This window comes from Canis aureus, chromosome 10 (genome assembly GCF_053574225.1).
Source record: "Canis aureus isolate CA01 chromosome 10, VMU_Caureus_v.1.0, whole genome shotgun sequence".
In the NCBI taxonomy this organism is placed as follows: domain Eukaryota; kingdom Metazoa; phylum Chordata; class Mammalia; order Carnivora; family Canidae; genus Canis; species Canis aureus.
Window position 1 is genome coordinate 28,706,431 of NC_135620.1, and position 15,837 is coordinate 28,722,267.

Consider the following 15,837-nt stretch of genomic DNA (forward strand, 5'->3'; position numbering starts at 1 on the left):
ATTCCTCAAAAACAAAAACAAAACTCTTGTCCACTCTTGTCTCTAAGTTTTTATAGCAGACAAATAACTTTTTAAAAACATAAGTCATGAATGTCAAATGACTACCAAACATCCTCCCATAGATTTCATCGTATATAAAATAAAATTCATAGTCCTTACCATGGTCCACAATGCCCTGCATAGCTTGGCCCCTTGCCTACTCTGATCTCTCTTACCTTTCTTCTCCTCATGCACTAACCGTCAGACATTTTGCATTCATTATTCTTCCTTGAACATATTAGCTTGCCTCAAGGCTTCTACATCTGCTGTTCTGTCTGCCTGGAGCTTTTCTCCCAGATAAATAAGTAAATTTCTCCTCATTTAATTAAAATTTCTGTTTAAATGTTACTTACCTAAAGAAGACTTCCCTGATCAGTCTTTTTAAAATAGCAGACCTATTTTAAGAGACATAATCTGTGCTCTTATCAAGCTTTATTTTTCTTTATTTTTCTTTATAGGTTTTACCACAGCTTGATATATCATACATCTATATGCTTATATTATTTCTCCATCACTCAAATATAAGCTCCCCAGGGTCGGGGGATTTTTCTGCCATTTTTACTGACGTATGTTCTGTGTATAGACTAGTGGTTGGCACTTCAGAGGTGTTCAGTAAATATCTGTTGATTGAATGAGTGTATTGAGTTGTAAAAACAAGAGAGGCTATTACAACTTGTAAGTTTTTCCAGAGGAGGGGCATTTTCTTTAAGTAATATACTGGAATTCTAATGTTGCCAGAGTAATTTTCAAATTTTAACTATTCAATATTGAAAATATGAGGAAAGAAAACAACACAATGCAGAAATTATGCTTCTCATTCATTCATTCATTCATTCAACAAATAGTTATTCAGTGCCTACTCTGTGCCAGGCTCTGTCCTAGGTATTGAAAATGAAATAGTAAATAAAACATACAAAAAATCATGAGGCTTATATTTAAATAGGAGGATGAGGAAATAAATAACATCAATTAGTAAGCTATATAACACGTTAAAGAGTGATAGCCCAAGAAGTAAAAGGGGAAAGAAACACTACAGGTTAAACAACCAGAATTCAATATATTCATTGTAAAGAAATTAAGGGAGAACCAATACATGAAAAATACATTAAAATATGACTAAATTATGGTGTCTAGAAATAAATATTTGGAAGAAAAAAATAAAAAGTGCAAGATAATGTTTGCTATATATGTCAAGGTAGTTGTTAATTATGAGAGGAGTGACAGAATTATAATAGGATGGGGCATGTGGAAGGGGCTTCTGAGGTGAGTGACAGAATTCTGTTTCTTGCCCTGGAAGACTGTTACAAGGGTATTCACTTCATAATGATTCATTCAGCTATACAATTATTTTAGGTAGTTTTCAGTATCTGTGTTTTATTTTACAATAAAAGATTAACCAAAAAAATAATAAGGGAAAGCAAAGAACCAATTCCAATAAGATTAATTACCAAACCAATACTCTTGTAGTTAACTATCAACTCTGAACAAAATATAAATATAAATACTTAAAGGAAACTGAATCATGAACTGAAGGGAGTCAATACTTGACAGAAGGGAACGAAGATCAATCTCCCATTTTGTTAGTGTAGCCTTTAGCTATGTGCAGTAGATAATACTCTGATAGAAAACTGTAGTTTTTACTGCCTTAGAAAACAGAAAAGAGGGTTTGAGTTTAGGGTAACACATCCACTGGAAAGGTAGAGAGGAGATCTCAGGAAGAAAAAAGCCAAAAAGTGAAAATCCAAAATTCTGGGTATAAAATTTGCTCAAATCTCTGACCCCTTGATCATGTATATTGGGGGAAGACTCAAAGTAGATCAGTTAAGACTAAAAGAACTGAACTAAAATTTGATCTACACCCATTGAAGAGGAAAAGTTAACTATATTCTTTTAAAAATCAATATTCTTCATAGGAATGCTCAGATTCCAGAGCTCCTACAATATATAATTCACAATATTGAGGATATAATCCAAAATTACATGACATTCAACAAAGCAGAGATAATATGATTAATTTATAAGAGAAAATATCGACATAAAAATATCTAGAATTGCCTTGATGTTGGAATTAGCTGATAATTATTTTGAAGTTTATATTTGAAGCTGTGTGTGGTGATGTAAAGGGAAATACTCACAATTAATAAAAAGATGGGAAATTTCAGCAGAAGAAATGAGACTATTTTTTATAAGCCTAACTGGAAATTCTCAAACTGAAAAACAAAATAGCTGAAATAAAAAATTCACAGGATGGACCTGAGAACAGACTGAAATAGCAGAGAAAAGAAACAGTGGACTTAAAAATAGAGCAATAGGAATTATCCAATTTGAAGAGCACAGGAAAAAAATTTTTAAGTTAATAGAGCCTTGTGGAACAATAGGACAATATCAAAAGTTCTAACATGTATGTAATTGGATATCTGAAAAGGAGTAGAGAGAATTGAGAGGAGGAAAATGGCTAAAATTCCCAAATTTAGCATAAGTCATAGATTCACAAATTTTAAAAAACCAGTGAAGGCCATAAAGGATACATAAGTAGGAAAAAACCTTCTCATTTACATCATGGTTAAGCCAATGAAAATGAAAGAAAAATGTTTGAAAGCAACCAGATAAAAATGATACATTGCATACAACAATGTAAATGACAGCTTCTTTCTCTTTATAGGAATTGGGGCCAGAAGATAGTAAAATGATATCTCTAAAGTACTGGGGCGGGGGGGGGGGGGGTGTAAACTATTAACTCAGAATTCTATATCCAACTAAAATATCTTTTATGAATGAATATGAAAGAAGATTTTCAGATAAAATCTAAGAGAATTCATCACCATTACATCTGCAGTCAAAAAATAATGCTGAAATAAGTTCTTCAGTCTGAAGAGAAATAAAAGCAGGTAGAAAGTTAGATCCTCAGGAAGGAATAAAAGATCATTGTATATAAATATAAATATAAAAAACTGGTTTTCCTTAATTTCTTTAAAATTCACATAACTATCTGGACCAAAAACTATTACATTGTATTATGGGGCATATGTAGATGTAATGTATATGATAACTATAGCATGAAGGGGGGGGGTAGGTAAATAAATGGACCTGTGTACTTACAAGGTTTCCACATGTTATGTGAAGTAGTACAAAATTAATTGAAAGCAGACTGCTAAAAGCTAGGGATGTGAACCAACATCCCCAGAAAAGCCTTTAGAAAAGTATAGCTAAAAAGCCAGTAGGTAGCGCTTTTCCTACTTGGCTGCTTGAAGCTCAGCCACCATCATGAATGACACGGAAACTAGTTAGACCAGGAAGCTCATGACCAACCAGCTACTTCAGCAGGAATTAATGGTCACCAATGGTCTTCATTTCAGAAAGGCAACAGAAAGTAAGACAGAAATTCCAGAAAAACTAGCCAAAATGTACAAGACCACACCAGATGCCATCTTTGTATTTGGATTCAGAACCCATTTTGATGGTGGCAAGACAACTGGCTTTGGCACAATTCCTTGGATTATGCAAAGAAAAATAACTTAAACACAGAATTGCAAGACATGGCCTGTATGAGAAGGAAAAGGCCTCAAGAAAACAGGGAAAGGAACACAAGAACAGAATGAAGAAATTCAGGGGCTGCAAAATCCAATGTATATGCTGGCTAAAAGAAATGAAGCATCTAGCAGTAAGCTGGGGATTGAACAACAGAAGGAGTAAAGATGCCACAGAGACTTTATTTGTGGTGATTGTACAGATTTTTCATGAGAGAGGACTAATACTTTTAAAAAACAAAATAAAAAGGCCAATAGGTAAATTAAAATGAAATTCTAAAATATATTCAATTAATCAAAAAGAAAATTGGAAAGAGGGAAGAAATAAAAAAAAAAAAAACACAAGCATCAAAGTGAAACAAATAGTAGAAAGGTAGACCTAAATTCAATCATATCAATAATTACATCAATTGTTAACAGACTAAATATTCAAAGTAAAAGGCAGAGGCTGTCAGAATGGAGTAGAAGAGAAATCCATCAATATGCTGCCTACAAGAAATTTACTTTAAATATAAAGACACAGGTTGAAAGCAAGTGGATGAAAAAAATACACAAACAGTAAGAATAAGACTACAGTAGGTCTATTAATATCAAATAGATTTGAGGGCAAGATATTATGAGGAAAAAAAGAGAAACATTTCAAAAAATAAAAGGAAGACAAACAGTAATGAGGGGCACCTGGTTGGCTCAGTCAGTTAAGCATCCAACTCTTAATTTTAGCTCAGGTCATGATCTCAGGGTTATGAGATAGATTCCCATGTCAGACTCCTTGCTCAGTGAGGAGTGTACTTGAGATTCTCTACTTCTCGCTCTGCCTATCCCCCAACTTGAGCTCACTCTTGCTCTCTTGCTAAGATAAATAAATAATTCCTTTTAAAAAAACAAACAATAATGAATATCTCTGTACTTACTAACAGAGTTTCTAAGTAGATAATGTCAAAATTGACAGAATTAAAGAGAGAAACAGACAATTTCTGCTATATGGTTGTAGATTTTATACTTCTTTTTTTGACAACTGATTAGAGCTAGATGAAAAGTTCTGTGAAAACATAAAAGATAATTACACTATAAGTCACCTTGAGCTAACTGATATTTAGGGAACACTATATCCAGGTGAGAAAACTTTGGTGACTTGGACAAAGTGAAGATTAGTGAAGTGATGACAAGTGATCAAATTTTAGATATATTTTAAAGACTGACTTGTCAAAACATTGATTATAAATCAGTAAAATGAGGATAAAGAGTATTAACCTCACTGAGTCATTATGGATTTAAATGAGATAGTACATCTAAGGTGCTTAGCATAGCACATGACTCAGAGTGTGCAATCAGTACACTTAGCAATTAGTACAACTAACAATTAGTTTTACTATTACAATCTGGGGAAATCATTCACTCAGAAAACACTTATTGAGTCTTCCTGTGTACCAGGTCCTAAGTTATGTACAGAGAAATCATATTTGAGTAGAATGAGGCTCATCAAAGAGCTCACAGCAGCATATGGATGAAATGGAAACCAAACACTGCACTTGATTATAGTAACAATGGGAGCAGGATGCCCAGGAGCAATAACAATGGGACATAAAAGCTACCACTTTCATTGGTTAAAATGTCTTTCAAGAGGACACACCTGTAATTCTATGCATTTTACCACTTCCACAGTTTTATTTTTGAGCCCCTATGCAGCGTCATGCAGCGTCAAATCACCTAACAATAGCTTCAAGTCAAGAGAATATTGTGGAAGAGAGTGACACCTGATTCAGGTTGTCAGGGTTCAACTTTGGATTCTTCTAACCAAACCCAGAGTATTTGGCTTCTGTGTTTTTTCACTTAGGGAAAAATGGCCTAGATTCTGTGGAATTAGACTAGAAAAATAAGGAATCTAAGAGCTGGAGACTCAAGAGAGAGCATTTACAGTAAATATTTGAGTAGCATATTGTCCAAGTCATACCACACTTTGGACAAGAAATATTTTGACAATGGGGAAAAGAGCCCTTTCAAATTAAAAATTTTAAAGAGATTGATCCCAGACATTCTATATGTGTTGGAAGAGGTTGGAAGAGGAATAAGGAAATTGTGTAAAATGATTCTATGAAACTAGTGGGTCACAAATAATTGTTTCTACATGCATTGTGTTAGCATCTTTATTACATCTCCCATGAGCAAGTGCTGGGCACAATGGGTACAAATTAAAATGAGGCACCATTAGAGGTTTCCTTCAGGAAACCTATTGCTATTCTGGGAGGAAAATCAGTGACTCAAGGATCATGTCGTCAGCTCTGACTCAGGCTAGTTTCCTGACACTCGGAGAGAGATAAATGCCAAATACAAAAGCCTAAAGAAGGAAACCCCTTTAGCCTTTTGGCTGGATTCCTTCTGTACGCCCTTCTAGGCCCACACTCTGCAATCCCACATCCCAGCTCTGTGACCACAGAGGTTAGTTAACACCATGGGCTATCCTACTTGACTTTAATGCTTTCAATCTTGTGATAAACATTCACTGAATAATGCTGCATAATCAACAAGTTTACATTATTACAATAAATTTCTGTTTCATGTTACACAAGAACTAATCTAAAAAATCTATTATAAGGTCATAAAGATTTATCCTTATTTTTTCTAAGGTTTTTATAGTTTTAATCCTTACATTTAGGTCTTTAATCCATTTTGCTGTACTTTGTATATGGTGTGAGGCAGGGTCCAACTTCAGTTTACTCAATGTATATAACCCATTGTCACAATATAATCTGCAAAAAAGACTATTCCTTTCCCCCACTGAATGGCCCTGGCACCCTTGTCAAAAATCATTTGATTATATATGTGAAGGATTACTTTTAGGTTCTATTCTATTCCACTGTTCTATATGTATAGTTTTATGCTATTGTCATACTCTTTTGATTATTTTAGCTTTGCAGTAAATTTTGAAATCAGGAACTATGAGTCCTCTAATTTTGTTCTTCTTTTTCAAGATTATTTTTGGCTACTCTGGTCCTTTGCAGTTCTCTAGGAATTTTAAAATCAGTTTGCCAATTTCTACTAAAGAGCTGCCTAAGAATTCTGATAGAATTACTCTGTAAATTAATTTGGGGAGTATTGCCATCTTAACAATATCAAGCCCTTTGATTCATGAACATGGGACATTTTTCCATTCATCTAGTTCTGTAATTCCTTTCAATAATGCTTTGTAGTTTTCAGTGTACAATTTTTACACCTTAGTCAAATTAATCCAAAGTATTTCATTCTTTTTGGCATTGTTGTAAATGAAAGTGTTTTCTTGATTTTTTTTCTTAATTCACTATATTTCTTGTATAGAAATACAACTGATTTTTATGGCTAATGTTGTAACCTGCAACTTTGCTAAATTCATCTATTAGCTCTAATTGTTATGGAGGTTTTTATGGATTCTTTGGAATTATCTGCAAGTATCTGCAAACAGATGCATTTAAAAGCAAGTATCTGCAAATAGATGTATAGATGCTTGTCTTTCACCAAACTTAATGACATATTTAACCATTATTTTTTCAAATATTCTCTGTCTCTTTTTCTTACTTCTTTCCCACTGAAACTTCTATTATGCATATGTTGGTATGCTTGATGGTGTCTCACAGGTCTCTTAGACTCTGCTCATTCTATTTTTTTTTTTTCTCTTTTTGGTCCTCTGTTGCTTCCTAGTCTGGCTTGGAAGGTTCGGGAACTGAAAGTGCAATGTGCATGTGGAATAAAAGAAGAGACAGACACAAAATTGTGTGGGGATTATGGAGCCCATGCAAAGCCGCAAAGGACCTGAGCTCATAAAGGCTGCTACTTTTATGAAATGCATTGCTTAACTATACATGTTCAAAAGAGAGATCCCTACATCAAGTCTAATGTAGAGACAGGCTGAAAATAACTTCTAACAAACATCCCTCCCATATAGGGTGCACAAGGTAGTTTCAAATAGGATGAACAGCCCACTCTGGTGTTCCAGTTGGTTGAATCCTGCATTCAGGACTTACTGTTCTTCTCTATGTAGAAACTTCTCTTTGTTGTGCCATGGGAGGTATTTCTCAGGATTATACATTAACAGCCTCTTTTCTTAGATCTGTTTATGATACAGCAGGCCTTTTCCTACAGTTCTCAGACCAAACAATTTAAATTCACCTATCATGTTCCTTTTCATTGCTCAAATCTACTTCTAAAATCCTCTAGTGATTTTTCACTTCAGTTATACTTTTCAACTCCAGAACTTCTAGTTGCCCTTTTCATAATTTCTTTTTCTGTATTGTTATTCTCTCTTTGGTGTGACATCATTATCTTGGTCTCCTTTAGCTCTTTGAACATATTTAAGACAGTTAATTTAAAGTCTTTGTCTAGTAAATCCCACATCTGGTTTCCTAAAGGTTGGTTTCTCTCAATTTCCTTTTATCCTGTGAATGGGCCATATTTTGTTAATTTGCATGTTTCATATTTCTGTGGAAAACTGGACATGTTAAATACTATAATGTGGCAACTGTGGAAATTCAATTCTTCTCATTCCTAGGGTTTTGTCATTATTCAATAATAACCTTATTTAGCTGTACTTTTTGCCTTAAAGCTTAACATAAAGTAATATTATTTCTAATGATCAAGGTTTTCCTAATATATTTTCATATATTTTCCTATCTAATTTCAGTTTATGGATTTTAAAATATATCTCTTAAAAACAGCATAGATAGATCTTTTCAAGTCTAATAATATAAGTTCTTTGACTGGAGTAGTTGATTCATGTATTAAAATCATATTTTTGTGTTAAATCTCCTATATTTTGTCTTGCCTTTCCTATGTTTTGTTTTCTCTTCTTTCTTGATTTCCATTGTACAGTATATAGATTGCTATTTTTTTCTCATTTTATTTTTCTCTTCTCATAGGTTTGAAATTAGTTTTGTGCCCAACACCTAAATTTTGAAAATCTTCCTAGAAAATGTAATACATAGGCTTAAAGTATCAGAACCTACTATGATCAAGCACACTACTAGATACTTACCCAAAGGATACAAAAATATTTATTCAAAGAGGTACATGCATTCTGATGTTTATAGCAGCATTGCCAATAGCCAAACTATGGAAAAAGCCCAAATGTCCATCTGACTGATGAATGGATAAAGATGTGGTATACACATACACACACACACACACACACACACACGCACAGGAATATTACTCAGTCATCAAAAAGAATGAAATCTTGCCATTTGCAATGACATAGATAGAGCTAGATGTATTATGGTAAGTGAAACAAGTCAGTCAGAGAAAGACAAATACCATGATTTCACTGATATGTGGAATTTAAGAAACAAAACAGATGAATATATGGGAGGGGGAAATTAAAAAGAGAGAGAAAGAAGGATACAAACCATAAGATATGATAGAGAACAAAACTGATGGAGTGAGGTGGGTGAGAGATGGGCTAGATGGGTGATGAGTATTAAGGAAGACACTTGTTATGATGAACACAAGTTGTTATATGTAAGTGATGAATCACTGAATACTTCTGAAACCAATATTGCATTATACATCAACTAACTAGAATTTAAATAAAAATTTGAAAAAAATGTATTAAAACCTAAAATTCAGCAATATTTTAATCTCTTCCCTGGTTAATATATGAACTTTACAAACTTTCATTCTTATCATTAACTTCCAGACCTATGGGCTATATTTGTCATGTATTTATTTCTGGCTTATTTTTCCTAACATTACAAGATATTATTATCATCATTTATGGTCAATATTTGTTTAGCATTCCTTCCATATTTATTATATCCTTTGCTTTTCAATTCCACTTGAATCTCAGATCTACTATTTGGGGACTTCCTCTGCCTAAGGTGTTTCCTTTACAATTTTATGTTTTAAAAATCTGTTTAAAGCAAACCCTCGGTTTTAGCTTTCTTTCTTTAGAAACAAAATAACATCACTAGATGTTGCATATACACATATCTACCCTGAAAGGAGGTAGCTGGAAGGGCCGATTTGATATTTGAGAAGGAACAAAGAAGGAAAAAGAACTATATAAAAATGATAAGTGCAAGGGCATCTGGGTGGTTCAGTCAGTTAAGCATCTGCCTTCAGCCCAGGTCATGATCCCAGGGTCCTGAGATTGAGCCCTGAATTGGGCTCCATATTCAGTGGGATGCTTGCTTTTCCCTCTGCCTGCTGCTCTCTCTGCTTGTGCTCTCTGTCTCTCTCTGTCAAATAAAGAAAGAAATAAAATCTTTTCTAAAAAAGTCATAAATGCGGCTGAAAGAACCAATGAATAATTCATTCTTCACAAATACAACACTGGCTTTGTAGCAGACTATTGCTCAAGTTTGGCTATGACAAAAGGGCATCACTACACAGAATAGGAAATAACTTTAAACTGAGTAACAAGTCAGTGTTCCTCAGTTCCTCTGTTGTTTTTTCCAAAGGGGACTCAGTCATGATCATATCTTTCTCAAGACCCAGTCAGCCACTGCTTGCTATCTCATCCTCATTTTCCCATGGAGTCCAGAACCTAACATTCTATTCCTCAGTATGCCAATAGGAAAACTAAAAGTTCCTGTTACTTAGTTTTACAAAACATTTATTCTGCCCCTTTGTTTCAAGATCACCCTTCTAAACATGCAAACTGAATGGCTGGGGTGGGGGAGGGGTTGCTAGGCACAAATAGTCCCATTCCTTCCAAGTACAATAGAAAATCTCCCTCTGATGTATAATCTTAGGATGCAGAAACAGTCCAAGTTTTTTAACATTTAAAGTATTCCTTCACCCCTTTATTTCTTGCTATGGTTATATTACAGATGTCAAAAGAGGGGAAAAGGGTGTGTAGGAGCAAATTTCTCTTGAGGTAAGAAGATCTGGGATCTACGGTGCAGGATTTGCTTCTGCAACAAAAAAAATATGTCTTTTGAGATTTTGAGATGAATGAAAGGATAGATAAACAATGTGGAGCAGAAAGGCAGGTCAGGTGTGCTGAGATGCATGGAGTATCTGAGAAGTTTTATTTGCAGATGAGCAGCATATTACTGATAGGCAATATGGAGCAACCCTATATAAAAAGGAATTTGGAAGAATAAACTGACTCTTAGTGAAGGTTGTAAATGAAGCTAATGGCCAAAATTAAAAATACAAATGACAATAGAATTTTTTTAAGGTTTAGAGTGCTTTATTTTTTTTAAGATTTTTATTTATTTATTTGAGATAGAGATAAAGAGAGAGCACAAGAAGTGGAGAGGAGCAGAAAGAGAGCAAAAAGCAGACTCCCCAATGAGCAGGGAGCTGAATGTGATGCAGGGCTCAATTCCAGGGTCCCAGGATCATGGCCTAAGCTGAAGGGAGACATTTAATTGACTGAGCCACCCGGACGCCCCTAGAGTGCTTTATTTTTATTTTGATTGCTGTTTTTAAATTTTCACCTTTTGAAATGATCTATTTCTTGAAAATCCTTTACAGTATATATACCACATCACTAAGTAGCATATAATTTACTAATAACTAGCTAATGATTAACCATCTCCTTGGTGGTCATCTAGAAAATCTTTTTCTAAATTGAAGTAGAAGTGACTTGTAAAATTATTTTATTTTATTTTATTTTTTTAAAATTATTTTAGTTTCAGGTATACAACACAATGATTAGAAATTTGTATACATTGTGAAACAGGAGTCATCACATTAAGTCTAGTTATCATCTGTCACCTTACAAAGTTAATATAGTATTATTGACTATATTCTCTATGTTGTACATTGCATTCCCATGACATCTATTTTATAGCTGAAAGTTAGTACTTCAAAATACCATTTACCCATTTTGCCATCCCCCAACCCTACTCTCTTCTTTGGCAATGACCAATCTGTTGTCTGTATTTATGGGTCTTGGTTTTGCTTTATTTTGTTCATTTGTTTTGTTTTTTAGATTTCACATATAAGTGAAATCATGTAGTATTTGTTTCTTTTTGACTTATTTCACTTAGCATAATACCCTTAAGTTCCACCTATGTAATCATAAATAGCAAAATTTCATTATTTTTTTATGGCTGAGCAATATTTCATTACACACACACACACACACACACACACACCGCATCTTCTTTATCCGGTAATCTGTTGATGGACATTTAGGCTGTTTCTAGAACTTGGCTATTGAAAATAATGCTACAATTCATATATACAGTCTATTTTTTTTCCAAATTAGTGTTTTCATGTTCTTTGGATAGATATTGGATAGATAACCAGAAGTGGAATTTCTGGATCATATGGTAACTTTATTTTTAATTTTAAAGAAACCTCTATACTGTCTTCCATACTGGCTGCACCAATTACATTCCCATTAACAATGCACAAGGGCTCCCTTTTCCCTACAGCCTTGCCAACACTTGTCATTTTTTGTCTTTTTGATAATAACCATTTTGACTGGTGTGAAGTGATATCTCGTGTTTTTAATTTGCATTTTCCTAAAAACTGGTGATGTTAAGTATTTTTTCATGTGTCTGTCTTTTCTATGTCTTCTTAGAAAAAAAAAACCTATTCAAATCCTCTGTCCACTTTTTTTTTTAAAAAAAGATTTTATTTATTTATTCATGAGAGACACACACAGAGAGAGAGAGAGGCAGAGACACAGGCAGAGGGAGAAGCAGGCTCTAGGCAGGGAGCCCGATGTGGGACTGGATCCCGGGTCTGGAGGATCAGGCCCTGGGCTGAAGGCAGGGCTAACCCGCTGAGCTACCTGGGCTGCCCTCTGTCCACTTTTTAATTGAATTGTTTGTTTTATTGTTGAGCTGTATAAGTTCTTTATAGATTTTGAGTATTAATCCCTTATCAGATGTATGCTTTGTAACAATGTTTTCCCATTCAGTAATTTGTCTTTTCATTTTGATGATTTCCTTCAGCATGCAAAAGCTTTTTAGTTTGGTGCAGTCCCATTTATTTATTTTTGCTTTTGTTTCCACTGCTTTTGGGAAAAGATCCAAAAAAAATTGCTAACATCATTGTTAAGGAGCTTAGTAACTCTGTTTTCTTCTAGTTTATGGTTTTGGGTTTTACATTCATGTCTTTAATCCATGTTGAGTTAATTTTTGTATATGGTGTAATATAGTCCAGTTTCATTCTTTTGCATTTAGCTATCCAGTTTTCCCAACACCACTGATTATAAAGACTGTCTTCTTTCATTGTACTTTCTGGTCTCTCTGTTGTTGTAAATATATAAAGCATATATATTGACCATATATTCTTGGCTTTATTTCTGGGCCCTCTATTGTGTTCCATTGATTTATGTGTCTTTTTTTAATGCCAATACCATATTGTCTTGATTATAATAGCTTGGGAGTATACTTTGAAATCAGTGAATGTGCTATGTTCAGCTTTGCTCTTTCTAAAGAATGTTTTGAAAAAAAAAAAAAAAAAGAATGTTTTGGCTATTAAGGGTCTGTTCTATTTCCAGACAATTTTAGAATGATTTGTTCTAGTTCCATGAAAAATAGTGGAATTTTGATAGGGATTGCATTGAATCTGTAGATTGCTTTGGGCAGCATGGGTCTGTTAACAATATTAATTATTCCAATCAGTGATCATGAAATATATTTCCATTTATTAGTGTCTTCTTCAATTTCTTTCATTAATGTCTTATAGCCTTCAGAGTACAGTCTTTCACCTCCTTGGTTAAATTTAATCCAAGGCATTTTATTCTTTTTGATGCAAATGTAAATGGAATTTTTTTCTTGATTTATTTTTCTGAGAGTTTATTACTATATAGAAACACAACAGATTTTTGTATATGCACTTTTACTGAATTCATCTATTCTAACAGCATTTTGGTGGAGTCCTTGGTTTCTTCTATACAGTATCATGTCATCTGCAAATAGTAATAATGTTGCTTCTCCCTTTCCAATTTGTTTGCCTTTTATTCACTTTTGTTGCCTAATTGCTGCTGCTAGGATTTCCAATACTATGTTGAATAAAAAGTAACAAAAGTAGACACCCTTGTCTTGTTCCTTATCTTAGAGGGGAAATTTTCAGCTTTTCACCATTGGCAGTAATGTTGGCTGTGGGTTTGACATATATGTCTTTATGTGGAGATATGTTCACTCTGTACACACTTTAAGATTTTTTTCTAATCTTGTCAAATGTTTTTTCTGTATCTATTGAAATTATAATATGATTTTTATCTTTCATTTTGTTAATGTGGTTTATCATGATTGATTTATGGGTGCTGTATCATCCTTGTATCCCTGAATAAATCCCACCCCATGATGGTGTAAGATTCTTTTAACATATTGTTGAATTCGGATTGCTAATATTTTCTTGAGGATTTTTACATCTGTGATCATCAAGAATATTAGTTTATAATTTTCTTTTTTTGTGGTGTCCTAGTCTGGTTTTGGTATCAAGATATGCTGGTTGCATATAAGTTTGGAAGTATTCTCTCCTCTGAAATTTTTTGATAGAGTTTAAGAAACACAGGAATTAAATGCTATTTGAATGTTTGGTAGAATTCACCAGTAAAGCCATCTATTCCCGGATAGGTTTTTTGTGGGCCTTTTTTTTTTTTTTTGGTAGGATTTGAGTTACTCATTCAATATTCTTAACGTAATAGGTCTATTCATATTTTCTATCTCTTCACGGTTCTGTCTTGGAAGATTATAAATTTTTAGGCATTTGTCCATTTCTTCCTGGTTGTCCAAATTATTGGTATATAATTATTCGTACTAGTCATCTATGATTCTTTGTATTCCTGTGGCACCAATTGTAATTTTATTTCTGATTTTATTTATTTGAACCCTTTTTTATTCTTGGTAAGTCTAGCTAAAGGTCTGCCGATTTTTTTATCTTTTTGAACACATTCCAAAACTACATTTTTATTTCCCTTTTATGTTTTTGATGTCACTCTTTATGTCTTTTTATATATTTCTAAACTATTATAGTTTTAGTTGATTTTACTACTTTTGTCTTCAAAATTCTTTTTTTTGTCTTCAAAATTCTTAATAGCTTTATACGTGATTAATCCTCTTCCTTTACTATATATTTAAATTTTCCAGTGAGATTTTTACTTTTGTCTTTCTTATTATTTGTTAGTGCCATTTCTTTTCAGCTTAAAGAAGTCTCTTTAATATTTCTTATATGGCCAGTTAGTAGTGATGAATGCCTTAGCTTCTGTCTAAAATTTTCTTTATCTCTCTTTCAATCTGAATGATACCTTGCTAGGCAGAGTATTCTTGGTTTGAAGTTTTTCCCTTCAGTGCTTTGAATATATCATTCAATTACCTTTTGGCTTGCAAAATTTTTGCTAAGAAATCTGTTGACAGTCTTTGGGATTTCCCTAGTATGTAACAATTTGGTTAAAAAAAACCCATCATGGTGCTTTTAGATTCTTTAACTTTTGACATTTTAATTATAATGTATCTTGCCATGGATTTCTTTAGGTTCATTTTATCTGGAACTCTCTGGGCTTCCTGGATTTGGATGTCTGTTTCCTTTCCTCGGTTAAGGCAATTTTCAGCCATTATTTCTACAAATAAGTTTTTTGTCACTTTCTTTTCTCTTTCTCTGATCCCTAAAACACAAATGTTATATCCCCTTGATGTTATCCTAAATGTACTTTCAGTTATTGCCATTTTTTTCTTTTTTCCTCTGTTACTCTGTCTAGGTGAGTTCCACAGTTCACTGATCCATTTCTGTTTCATCCAGTCTGCTGTTGAACCCACTAGGTTATTTTTAAGTTCAGTTATTGCATTCTTAAACTCTGTGACTTCTTTTTGGTATTTTCTTAAGTTTTATCCCTCTACCTGAAGTTCTTATTGTTTCATCATTTCTTCTACAAGTTCAGTGAGCATCTTTATGACTATTACTTTGAATTCCTTATCAGATAAATTACTTATCTCCATATCATTTATGTCTATTTCTGAGGCTTTGTCCTGTTTCTTTTGTTTGGAACATATTTATGTTTTCTCATTTTGCTTGACTCTTTATTTTTATGTATTATACAAAAGAACTACCTCTCTCAGCCTTGAAGCCTTGTATAAGTGATGACCTCATTCAACTTCATCCTAGCTCTTGGTTGTCTCTCAAACCTTTGTGATTCTCAAAATAACCTGATTTATTCTTGATATTCCCCCATTGTAGAGAGTGTGCTAAGACCTGTCAGTGATTCAAGGGGAAGAATCTCATTTAGCATCTAGTTTCAAGCTGATTGGAAACCACACTCTCAGGCATCAGCTTTTAAAGTATGCAAATATATAGTCCTCTGGGTCACAATCATAATTCCTGCTGGCCTCCAGACCAG